Raw genomic sequence first — 12,044 nt, forward strand, 5'->3', positions numbered from 1 at the left:
AGATCCAAATTCAAAGATTCTAGAGTCTGGGGGGAATGTATTATCCCCACCATTGTTGTTAACCTCACCTCCATCAAGCTCCCCACAGGGTCCAAGTCCATGACCATCCTCAATGGCTTGGTCGGAGGGGAAGGTGGTCAGCCCAAAAACCCCATTAGTGTCACTTGATGCTAATTCAAAGGGTGTGGTAGAGTTTTTTGTGTTTCCTCCCCCTCAACCGTGGCCTCCAAGGGAGTATTAGAGTCAGTATCAGTGGGAGGGATATTAGTTTCCCTAAGGATGTCCCAATTGCCCCTACATTCAACACCCAGACTTTTAGTCCAGATGACATTAGTGGCATCTTGAAGACCCCCATCCTCCCCTTCAATCAATTCATGGAGGAAGGGCATGTTACTGGCCTCAATTTCTTTTTTTTGGATGTTTAAAGACTCTTCAAGTTGTTTTCTAAATTCTGTAGTAGTTCTCAGGTTTTCAAGGATAATTTGTTGTGCATTTTGGGTTCTGGGTCCACCAATTTTAGTGGGGAAACCAACCATTTCAGGTTCCATAACACTAGGGGTACTGTTGGCCAAGTTGGCCTCTTTTATGGCCTTCTGATAATTGGCCAAAGACTTAGCTATTGAGGGAGGAGCACTGGGTGGGCTAGAGCAGCCTTGAGGTTGGTGGCTAGTGGGTGGGTGTTCGGTGGCATGAGGGGGTGGAAGATTGGTAAGGTTAGTCTGGGAGTGGGTGGAAGGGGTGGAAGATTTATGTTTAGTGTGTGTTAGGGGGGGAGCAGAGTCTTTTTGTTTAGGGTTCGAGAGGGCTTTGGAAGCAGAGTGCTTAGGGTGTCAAGTATAGGTATTCTTGGACTGATTGTTACTCTTTCCTGCTAATAGAGGGCAATTTTTAAGGAAGTGTCCACTTCTCCTGCATTTATGACAGACATTAATTCCTCCCAAATACTCTAAAGGAAAAGAGAATATTTGATTTTCAATGCATATATCAATTACAAAGGGAAGAGTCGAGCTAGGGTTAAGGGCGATAAGCACTCTCACATCCATATGTGGTAGCAAGGCAGTAGAGGAATTGATTTTGATTACCTTACCTAGGGGTTCAATAAATTTAGGTATACAGTTCCATAAAAAGGGTGGTATATTTTTAATAATCACCCATTTAGGGTTAGACAATGCCACGATTTCCTCGTTACATGCAATGGGATTCCAAGGGACGGCCCTAAAACAAGAGTTTCCAATATTCCAGAATTGTTTTTCTAGCACTTTCTTGTAGGTTTCTTTATCATTAAAAAAAATAAGAAACAATCCTTTTTGCAACATTCTACAAAATGAAAAATGGATGCCAAGTTTTGAAAACCAAACATCTTGAAACCACCTATTTAGATACTGTCTAGATGACATTCTATCTACATCAAGGGCTGCTAAAAAAATTGCAGAATCCCTAAGTCTAGTTATTTCCTTAGAAATACATTCTACCATGGAAGCATTAGGTTTAATGACAACTTTAGGTGCCGAGGCAACCTCCCCTTCTTCGCGGGTCTGGTTTGTGGTTGCATCTTGGGAAGGCTTTGGCTCGAACCTTGCATCCTCTGGAAAGATGGTGGAGAGACCTTCAGGCGCCTGCCAAAATGACTTCTTCCCTTCAATGATGTTCTGATGGTTTTTTTCCCCTTATGCGGTGCTTGCATTAGGTTTATTGCCTACACCGACTTTATTTTTCTCCATTAATGGAGACATGAGGTGAATTGAATGCGGGGGCCTCCCAATAATTCTGGGAGCCCCCGGCCAGAGAGCCGACCTACTTCCAAGGACTATTCGTTCATCCTTGGTTGCAGAGCCAAGCATTTTTCTTGATGAATGAAACCTAATTTAACTTGAAACAACTCAAAATACACATAGCCAATTTCATTTTTTTAAATTGACAAAAAATTGAAATCCATAGATATAATATGGAGAAGAGTATTATTTTGGGAACCACTATTTTTCCATTGGGAAACATTCGATAAGAATATTAATTTGTGAAAGAAGCTCATAGATTATGTTTTAGTGAAAGGAATTTTAAAAGACTAGCATTAACTTTGCCATAGCCAATTGAGAAAGAAGGGACATATCTTTTAACCAGGAAGAAGGAATTCTAGATTTCAATTTGCCAAATAGCACTTCCAGGTTACATACTTGGGTTTTGTTGTGCTTATAAGAATTTCACAATGTCATGGCATAGAAAATATAAGAAAAATGTTCCTACTTTTTCTCGATATGCCCTACATCTCTTCCTAGATGAATATGGAAGTAATGAAATTAGGAATAGCTATTATGACTTAGATAGTAAGTTCATGTTAGACAGGAGATACACATATATACTTGAAAACTTAAAATAATTCAAGGTTGTGCATTATTCACTACCTTTAACAGAACAAATTTCGTGCTAACATAGAATTAGAACAATTAAACTTGAGCATTATTTTGCTAAGAGATCACTACGACTTATAGATGAAGTCTGAAATAGAGATAAAATGTATCATTGTGGAATGAGAAACATAATAAACATGTAATGTTTACCATTTGAATGCTACAACTCATGGTAGAAAACATAACAACAATGAAAGATTAAATTGGTATGAAACTTAACCACATATACCAATTACAATGGTCGATTTTTAGTTACATATCACTTACAAATAGTATTGAGATTGTAATGTTGAAAATTGATTTAGGGTTTCCACCATTAGAGAGATGAAATCCACTAAATATTTTCACTTAGGACCATTACATTCGAAAGAGGAGGGGAATCCACTAGATTCAATCACAAATCAAATAAGGACTGAATACTAAATGGATTGAATTAATTTTGATTTCCTCTTTTGTGAGTTGAAATGTTGAAATAGGTAAAGTGCTAAAAAATGAAGGTAAAACTAAGAAAATAGTGAGCTACAGAAGCAAGATTTTTGCATGCACCTAGATCTGAGTAGTATAAGTCAAGTTAGATCTGGTCTTTGAAAAAGCTCCTAAAAATTTGGGACCATGATGCCGATAGCCATGGTCCTCCTACTTCTTCACACGCCAAAAATGGTTGATTCGTCTCTGTGAATAAGGCTTATCTTTAAGATCACACCTTTGTACCTATTTCCTGCACACAAAAGAAGGGGAAATAGGTTGGGAATAGGGGTTTTCCTAAGTCAAACTCTGGTTTAGGAATTAACCTTGAATGAAATATTGCAAATACTTGAAATAAATGATGGAAATGTATACCTCAGATCTACAATGAATGATAATGATGCTTTGCTTCTTGAATGTAATCACATATATTGTATGAAATGGCATGAACATGACAAAACCCTAATCACACACACATGCTTGCAAATGTATGATGTAATGTTGTTCCACAATGGATAGATGAAGAATATCTAGCCTTGAAGACCTCCATAAATGCTTGATGATGAATACTTCAATGCTTGAATAGTTGATTGCTTGTGCTCCCAATTTTACCTATCATGAATGAATTAATGTCCCTCTAAATGAGAGGGGAAGACATCCTTATATACATGCCCATCAGGAAAATTGATTAATTTTTTGACATAGACTGACACAGAGAAATGTTTCTCGCTCAAATTCGAGATGAGGAAAAGGGGTTAAAATGGGCCCTAATTAGGGAGGACCATGGCATGACACCATGGTCCCAGTGAGGACCAGGGTTAAGGTGCAATGCAAGGTGGAATGTGATATTGATGCCAATTTTGCATGGTACAAGCATAAATGGGTCCCATTTAAGCATATGAATGAGAACACTAAGTTGAGGGCCTCAAATGTGATCAAAATTGCAAAGGGTGTAATTTTAGAACGTTACAGAGATATATGACTTCTGCAAATTGTAATTATCTTAATTGTGTAATAGAAAATTACCTTACCCTGAAAGGGAATTTGAAACAAAACTATAAGGAATAGATAATTTAGTATAGTTTTTGGATTAAGAGTTCATACTTGTGGACACGAGGGAGTAGGATGCTAACTCGTGAGCACACGTATGGATTTAATAATAAAATCAACCAAGTGATTTAATAATAAAATGTGATTTTGTATGGTTGAATATTAATTATGATATTACACTATCCAAAATACTTCCTTAAGTTTAAACATATGAGTAAGCCATAAAGCCTTAGAAGAGTTAGTATGCAACTAGCATAAGAGATAGACATGATGGCTTGGGAACCTTTGTTTAAATCTATTAAAGTAGGGTGAAGAAAAATGACTACATGCATTGACGTGTTGCAACTTATAGAACCTTTGGCCAAGGTGACACTACAAATGGTAAGCATCAATCAATTCTTTTGGTCTAGATATGTAACTTAGTTAGATGTTATACTAGTTATGAGTTATCTATGGTGTGTGATCGACTAGGGATTGTGTAGGGTCAAACACTAGTCTTAGATGACATTAGATCCAACATATATTACTTCCCTATGAAGGGTTGAGTCTTTCTAGTTGGTGTGAGAGATGAGAAACACAACACCATAGGAGCCTAAAGATCTTCTACAAGCTAAATAATCTGTTACAAGGAGAAGCAAAGAAGCAAAATAACTAAAAAACAAAGAACACAAAAAATATGCTCAAAAGATGAGAGCTCAATATTCACCCAAAATATGCAATGCAATAATGATACAAAGAAAAGAATTGGCCTCTAATAGGTCAAGAAACCCTAAAAAGGGAAAACCCTAGGCTTTCACATAATAATTAATAAAAGAATTAATTATTATGCACCTAATGTTAGCTTAAGTGTAAAAAGAGATAATAGGGAACTTAAAGAATTAAACAAATATTGTTTAATTAATCAAGTGAAGACCCAATTATTCTAACACCCCCCCTTAAGCTAGACTTAGGGAGAAGCTAAAACCTATAACAATTACTGAAAGTAGGAAAGATGGGTCCCGACAACAAGGCCTGATCAAGTACCCAAATACAATGAAATATCTATGAAACAGAGACAAAGGAGAAAACCCAGTGGGAAAAACTCCTCTCCAAAAAGAGATAAAAGAACATGCTAAAAGAAGAAGAAGGAAGGAAGGCCTCATAAAGACCCCCCAAGGATAACTTCCTTCACCCCAAGCATAGAGCACAACTGAAGATAGCGCGACGATGTAAAAAGTTTTGTGAAGATGTCTGCAACCTACTTGGCAGTGCGAATGTACTCCAGAATGAGAGAACCATTGTGAATCAACTGGTGGATGAAATGCATGTGAAGCTCAATGTGCTTCGTCCAATGATTCTCTACCGGGTTGTGGGAAATATGAATAGCACTTTAATTGTCACACCAAAGAACAGTGGGACTATTAGAAGGAAAACCAAACTTAGTCATCAACTGTCGAAGCCATAAGATCTCCTGACTGGCAAGCATAGCAACTCGATACTCAACCACTATAGATGATAATGCATGAGCAGTCTACTTCTTGCAAGACCATGTGATAGGACCAGAGCCAAGACAAAAAGCAAAGCCAGAAGTAGACTTCCGATCAGTGACATCAGAAGCCCAATCTAAGTCAGTGTAGCCAACAATGTGAGGTTCTCCTGATGTGTAGTGAATTCCATGAGAGATAGAGACCCGAATATACCTCAAAATATGTTTCAAAGCTTTCCAATGACTCTCATGAGGATCATGGGAGAATAGAGAGACAAGGCCAACCGCAAAGGAAATATCAGGATGAGTGTGAGTCAGGTACAACAAACTACCAACCAACTGCCTGTAAAGTGTAGAATCTATTGAAGGAATGGGACAAGCAATAATCAACACAACCCTTGACTTAAAAGGAGTGGGAGTAGGATTGCAATCAAGCATGACAAAGTGCTGAAGCATGTCAAGAGCATACTTCTGCTGGTAAATGTAGATCCCATCAGAAGACCAAATCACCTGAAGACCAAGGAAATAGTGTAGAAGACTGAGATCTATCATCTCAAACTGGTCCATCAAGGTTCGTTGAATATGATGAATCATAGATGATGAGATACTTGTGATGAGGATATCATCAACATAGAGCACAAGAATCAAGATCTCACCCTCAAGAAGCTGAATATACACTGTGTGATCAGAATGACTGCAGGTGAAACTAGTGGAGAGCAAGAAAGAATCTGTCTTCTCATACCAAGCCCAAGGGGCCTGTTTGAGACCATACAATGAATGCCAAAGTCTGCAAACCAAATAACTGTCTTGTACAAATACCTGAGGCTTCTCCATGTAGATTTCCTCCTGTAGGTCCCCATGCAAGAAGGCACTCTTCACATCCATCTGAAAAATGGGTTGTCCCTGAGAAGCTGCAAGAGATAGTACAATGCGAATAGATTTCATCTTGGTGACAGGGGCAAAAGTCTCAAAGTAATAAATACCATCAACTTGTGAGAAACCCTTCACAACAAGACGTGCTTTGTACTTATCAATGGAACCATCAACAACATACTTATTGCGATACAACCAACGACACCTAACCATCTTTCTACCCTTAGGAAGAAGACAAAGATCCCAAGTATGATTCCTCATCAAAGAAGAATACTCATCCTCCATAGCAAAATCCCACTCAGGGTGTCCTGTAGCCTCTTAAAATTGCTGAGGATCAGCTGAAATGGCATGACTCAAAAGACTAGAACCAACAGTATGAGAATGGGTGCGATGAATATCTGAAGGATCATCGGCCATAGAACCTGCCGCCTCAACAGTAAAGCGAGCCCACTTGGGCATCTAAGGTGGAGTAGGTGGAGGTGGGGATGGTGGATCATCAACACCATCATCAGAATCATCCTCAAAAATATCTTGAAGAGATGCAGTGGAAGGAGTAGGCAGAGGAGGAGATATTGGAGTCAGGGTATCCACTGTAGGAAGGCTCTCATCAAACTAAACATCTCGTCAAAACATGACCTCTCTGGAATCAAGATCAAACAACCTGTAAGCCTTAACATCCTCACAGTAGCCAACAAAAATGAGTGGTTGGCTCTTTCACTCCATGGATTTCCTTTGACCATCAGGAATAAAAGCCCATGCCTTATTGCCAAATACTCAGAAAAAAGAAACATCAGGCTTGTCATGAGACCAAGCCTCCTCAAGAGTCATATGTCGAATCACCTTGTGAGGCATCCGATTCTGAATATAGTTGGAACAATTGACAACCTCAGCCCAAAAAGATGAATCCATGGACCTAGACTAAATCATACAATTCACCATCTCCCGTAAAGTTCTGTTCTTACACTCAATGACACCATTCTACTGAGGGGTGTAGGGAACAGTAAACTGATGTTGCAAACCATGATTAGTGCAAAATCTCTGAAATCCTGATTCACATACTCCCCCCATTATCTGTATGTATCCATAGAATAGAACAACCAGACTGCTTCTCTACAAATGTCTTGAAGATTGAAAATGAATCAAAGACATCAGACTTGTACTTAAGAAAGTACACCCATGTGCGTCTGGAGAAGTCATCAATAAAAGTGAGTACATACTTGGCCCTAGAAAAAGGAGTGGGAAATGACATGAGATCACTATGAATCAACTCCAAGGGTGCCAAAGCACAAGAGGCTCTTCCCTTCAGAAAGGGATCTCTATGATGCTTGCCAAGCACACAAGCATGACAAACACCATCAGTGCAGGATATCTGTGGGAGCTCAAGAACAAGTGCCTATGTACTCATCTGTTGAAGATATCTATAATTGACATGGCCCAAGCGCTCATGCCAAAGACAACTCACTAAATCTGCATGTGCTATAAGAGATGAACCTATACCCAAAGGGGGATCAAATTCATCAAATCTGTAAAGACGAGATGCAGTATCAACACTCCCAGTAGCCACAACCAAATCAGTGTCATGGAGGTCCCGAATAACCACATCATGTGGCGAGAACTCAACTGTCTTACTAGAGCTAGAGTGGAAAATCTGATAAATGGATAGGAGGTTTGTCGAGATGTCAGGGGCAACCAGAACATCCTGCAGAGTACCCCCATCCAAAGAGACAGAACCTGAACCCAAGACTAAAAGCTGAACTGATTCACCCACTGCAATATGTGAAATACCACAAGAGGCAAGAGAAGTAACCAACTGTCGAGTGTGAGTCATATGGTGAGAAGCACCAGAATCTAGTATCCATGTGGACCCATAGGTCGAAGCTCGAGCAGTGACAACATGACCTTTCCCTATGGAAGGAGAAGATGCCTAAGGTGAGGAGATGTGATGATACTACATGGCTTCCTCTAAAGCCTCTAATCATTTCCAACACCTGGAAATTGGATATCCTTCCTTGCCACAAAACTACATGTATCTCCTGATTTCTTCTTAGTCTTGGAGGAAGACTCACCAGATTGCGAAGATTTCCCTTATTTCAGAGGAAATTGAGGTTTAGAATCAAACTTAGGAGGTGGCTTGGAGGAAGACTCACTGCCTGCAGAATTCTTCTTTGGCTTCAGTTTCTACTTTTTCTTCTCCTTAGAGGACTGATCAACCAATTCTTTGTTTTTGGAGCCTGAGAGCTTATCCAATAGAAATATGAGACTGCTCACGAGATACACGCTCACAAAAAACATCAAAGGTAGGCATGGTGAAATGAGCACCCAAGCCATCCATGGTGGTGTAGAAAGCAGAGGCAAAAAACTAAAAATGACCCCGAAGCTTCGAAAGAATCAAGTGAATGCACTATGTGTTTGTCTTGATCTTGCCACATCCCTAAAGAATAGATCTGGTAGTCTTGAACTTTTTCAAAAAATCCTCAATGGTGGGAAAGGAATCGGGTGACAAGGAAACCAACTTATCCTCAATCTGTAATGCTTGAATCTCATTAACCCTCACGAAGAGAGACTCAAACTTCAACCACATAGCCCGAGGGGTGAGCAACTCATCAAGATGAAACAAAAGACTATCGCAGACATGCAAAGAGAGCAAACCCATGGCCTCATCCATCTTGTTTCTATGTTGAAGAAGCTCATAAGGATGCTGCAATAGAGGCCGAACCTCATCCAAATAAGACCACAACCTTCATGCCAGGAGAAGCCTCATGATGCAGGGCTTCCACATGTGATAGTTGTGTGAAGTCAACAACTCAACTGAAGGATCTGCCATGAAAACAAAACTTTGCACCTGCATCTGCTTGTTGGTTTTTTTTATTATGTGATCTTTCAGAATAGATAGAAGATGCAAAAGGGTTTGTTTGTTTGTTTTGAGAGTTTTGGTGTTCTTTATTTCTAAGATAAATGACAGAAAATGAGAAAAAAACACCCCCCCACAATAGATAAACCCAAACCCTAGTACATACTGATGAGAAGGAAGTAGTGCATAAGAAAAAAAACTTCAAACTGATATCTCATGTACCTGATGAAAATTCTAAGAAAATGGATCACATATTTGAATACAGCATGCTGAGAGCTTCCAACGCCTATTCGTTTTCGAAAAACGGAGTCCATTTGCCCAATCTACAGCCCCGAAAGTGCAGAAAAGAGTCCCAACTTTGACTGGAAAAAAGTATAGTCAAACAAAAGATTTGGAAAAACAATCCAACATCACGAGGTCTGGCTTGGAACCAGCTTTTCGACGTGTATTCGTTTTCCAAAAAATGACTTCGGATGCTCAAGATATGGCCAAAAAATGAACCCCCCTCAAAAAGGCAAGAGGGTGGTGGTTCGTTGTCCGATGGTGCTTCGAGGAGGAGCGACAGAGTGACGGGCGACGGAGGAGGTGGCCGGGTGGCGGTAGAGCTGACGAGGCGAGGTGGCGGTGCTGGCGCTGGCGCTGGCGGAGCGGCGATGGAGCCAACGCTGGCCGGGCAATGACGGAGCTGGCCGGAGGGCCAGGGCCAATGGAAGCCGGAGGGCGGGGCCGGCAGGGGGCCGGACTGACAGGTTCGGTCTGCCGTACGGTGGCTGGACTGTTAGGTACGGACCCTGCGGAAAACACAATGCCCAAAAACCTTTTTTTTTGAAAACCCTTTTTTTCTTTTTTGCCCTTTTGATTTTATTTTTTGATGATGATTTAAAAAATAAAAAATAAAAATTGGCCTGCATGCCGTAAAAAGGCAAATTTTTTTTTTGAATTTTTTTCTCGATTTGTGTGCTAGGGTTGTATGACCTGGTTTCAGAGAAAAAATATCCTCAGATGCTCATGAGTCAAAACTAGGCGAGTTTTATATGACTATAAGGGTTTTTGGGCCTTCTGAGCATGATGGTGAGGTCCATTTAGGCCCAAAGTGCTTAGGAAAAATGCGTATCCCTAAGTACAAAAAAAACTTCCTGAAAACCCTAGATCTACTTCCAATGCAAAAATTCTCAAAACAAGAATAGATAGCTGCAGATCTGAAGCTCTGATACCATGTGAGAGTTGAGAAACACAACACCATAGGAGCCTAAAGATCTTCTGCAAGCTAAATAATCTAGTACAAGGAGAAGAAAGGAAGCAAATTAACTGAAAAACTAAGAACACAATAAATATGCTCAAAAGATGAGAGCTCAATATTCACCAAAAATATGCAATGCAATAATGATACAAAGAAAAGAATTAACCTCTAATAGGTCAAGAAACCCTAAAAAGGGAAAACCCTAGGCTTGCACATAATAATTAATAAAAGAATTAATTGTTATGCACCTAATGTTAGCTTAAGTGTAAAAAGAGATAATAGGGAACTTAAAGAATTAAATAAATATTGTTTAATTAATCAAATGAAGACCCAATTACTCTAATAGTTGGAAGTGGTATAGGGGACTAGTAAGTCCATGATTGGGCAAAAAAGTGCCTTGATGATGCTTTCCCTTTATTATAAACACTAAACCTCTCTTAAGATTTTATTTATGTTTTGTACTATGTTCTACTTATGCAAATCAATCTTGAGAAAGTGTTATATATTCTTTTCAGTTTAATTTCCTTCTTTATATTTTAAAAAAAAAGTTATCTAGATTTTCAAGTTACAAAATTTTAGTTTCAATGTTGCAATTTTTTTAGATGCTAGTTTAAGCATGTTAAATATGTTATCAGAGCATCGGGTTTGACACTAAACCTAGGGATCACCACCACAAAGAATTTTAGGATAGTAAAACTAAAACAAAGCATTTTGGTTTTTGTAAGGATGTGGGTTTGAACCACCAAACATAAGAGAGGTCGAGATCTGGTTTACTCTCAACTTTGGAGAGCAACAAGTCTGAAACATGACTATTCATGTTTCTCTCCACCCTCTGACACATAAAATTTTGTTGATGCGCTTAAGAGATTGAAAAAAGAGAGGCAACCTTGGACAACTTCAAGAAGAGAATCAGTAAGAGCAAATATCTTGGCCCAGAAAGCACCTAAAACTAAAAAACAATCTGACAACCCAATTGTAAACAAAATCAAGTCTGTTGACTCAAAGGAACTTCATGTACCCACTTCAGGATTTAGATTAGTTACTTATTCTGAATTTGAAGGGAAGGAAAAACTCATAACTGAAAGTGACAACAACTCTTAGATAGAGCCTTGATTGTGTATATAATGTAAAAATAATTTTTTGGAGTACATAATATAATATCAAATTTTGTTGTGTATGTCCTATTTCAATTACTTGCAATAGATTAAAAAAAAAAATAGAATATTGAGATTAATAAATGTTTAATCAACTGGAACCTAAAGTAATAGTTGGATGGCCAATGCACAAGAGAGTAGAGGAGAATTTGGACCACCAGAGACTCTAGGGGCCAAGTTAGATATACTCTTATTCATGATGCAAGACACCCAAACTAGGCTCCAAATTCTGGAGTAAAGGGAAGAGAGACAAACTGAAACTAGAATGAGGAACATGAGTTTCAACATAGAGAAAGACATTATGAACAAGAAAACACTCATCAAAGTGAGCATAAGGACAAATAATCCCATACCCAACATAGAAAGGAAAAACACGTAGTGGGTGTCATCTTAAATAATATAAAAAGGTCAAACCCCCTCAATATGATGCATAAGAGGCTACTAATACCGTTGAGGCATGCTTAATCGAAATGAAAAATATTTTGAAATCCGTGATTATACCAAGAATATGAAAGTGGTTTGGGGGGCCTACCAACTAGTA

The sequence above is a fragment of the Cryptomeria japonica genome, chromosome 11, assembly GCF_030272615.1.
Source record: "Cryptomeria japonica chromosome 11, Sugi_1.0, whole genome shotgun sequence".
In the NCBI taxonomy this organism is placed as follows: Eukaryota; Viridiplantae; Streptophyta; class Pinopsida; order Cupressales; family Cupressaceae; genus Cryptomeria; species Cryptomeria japonica.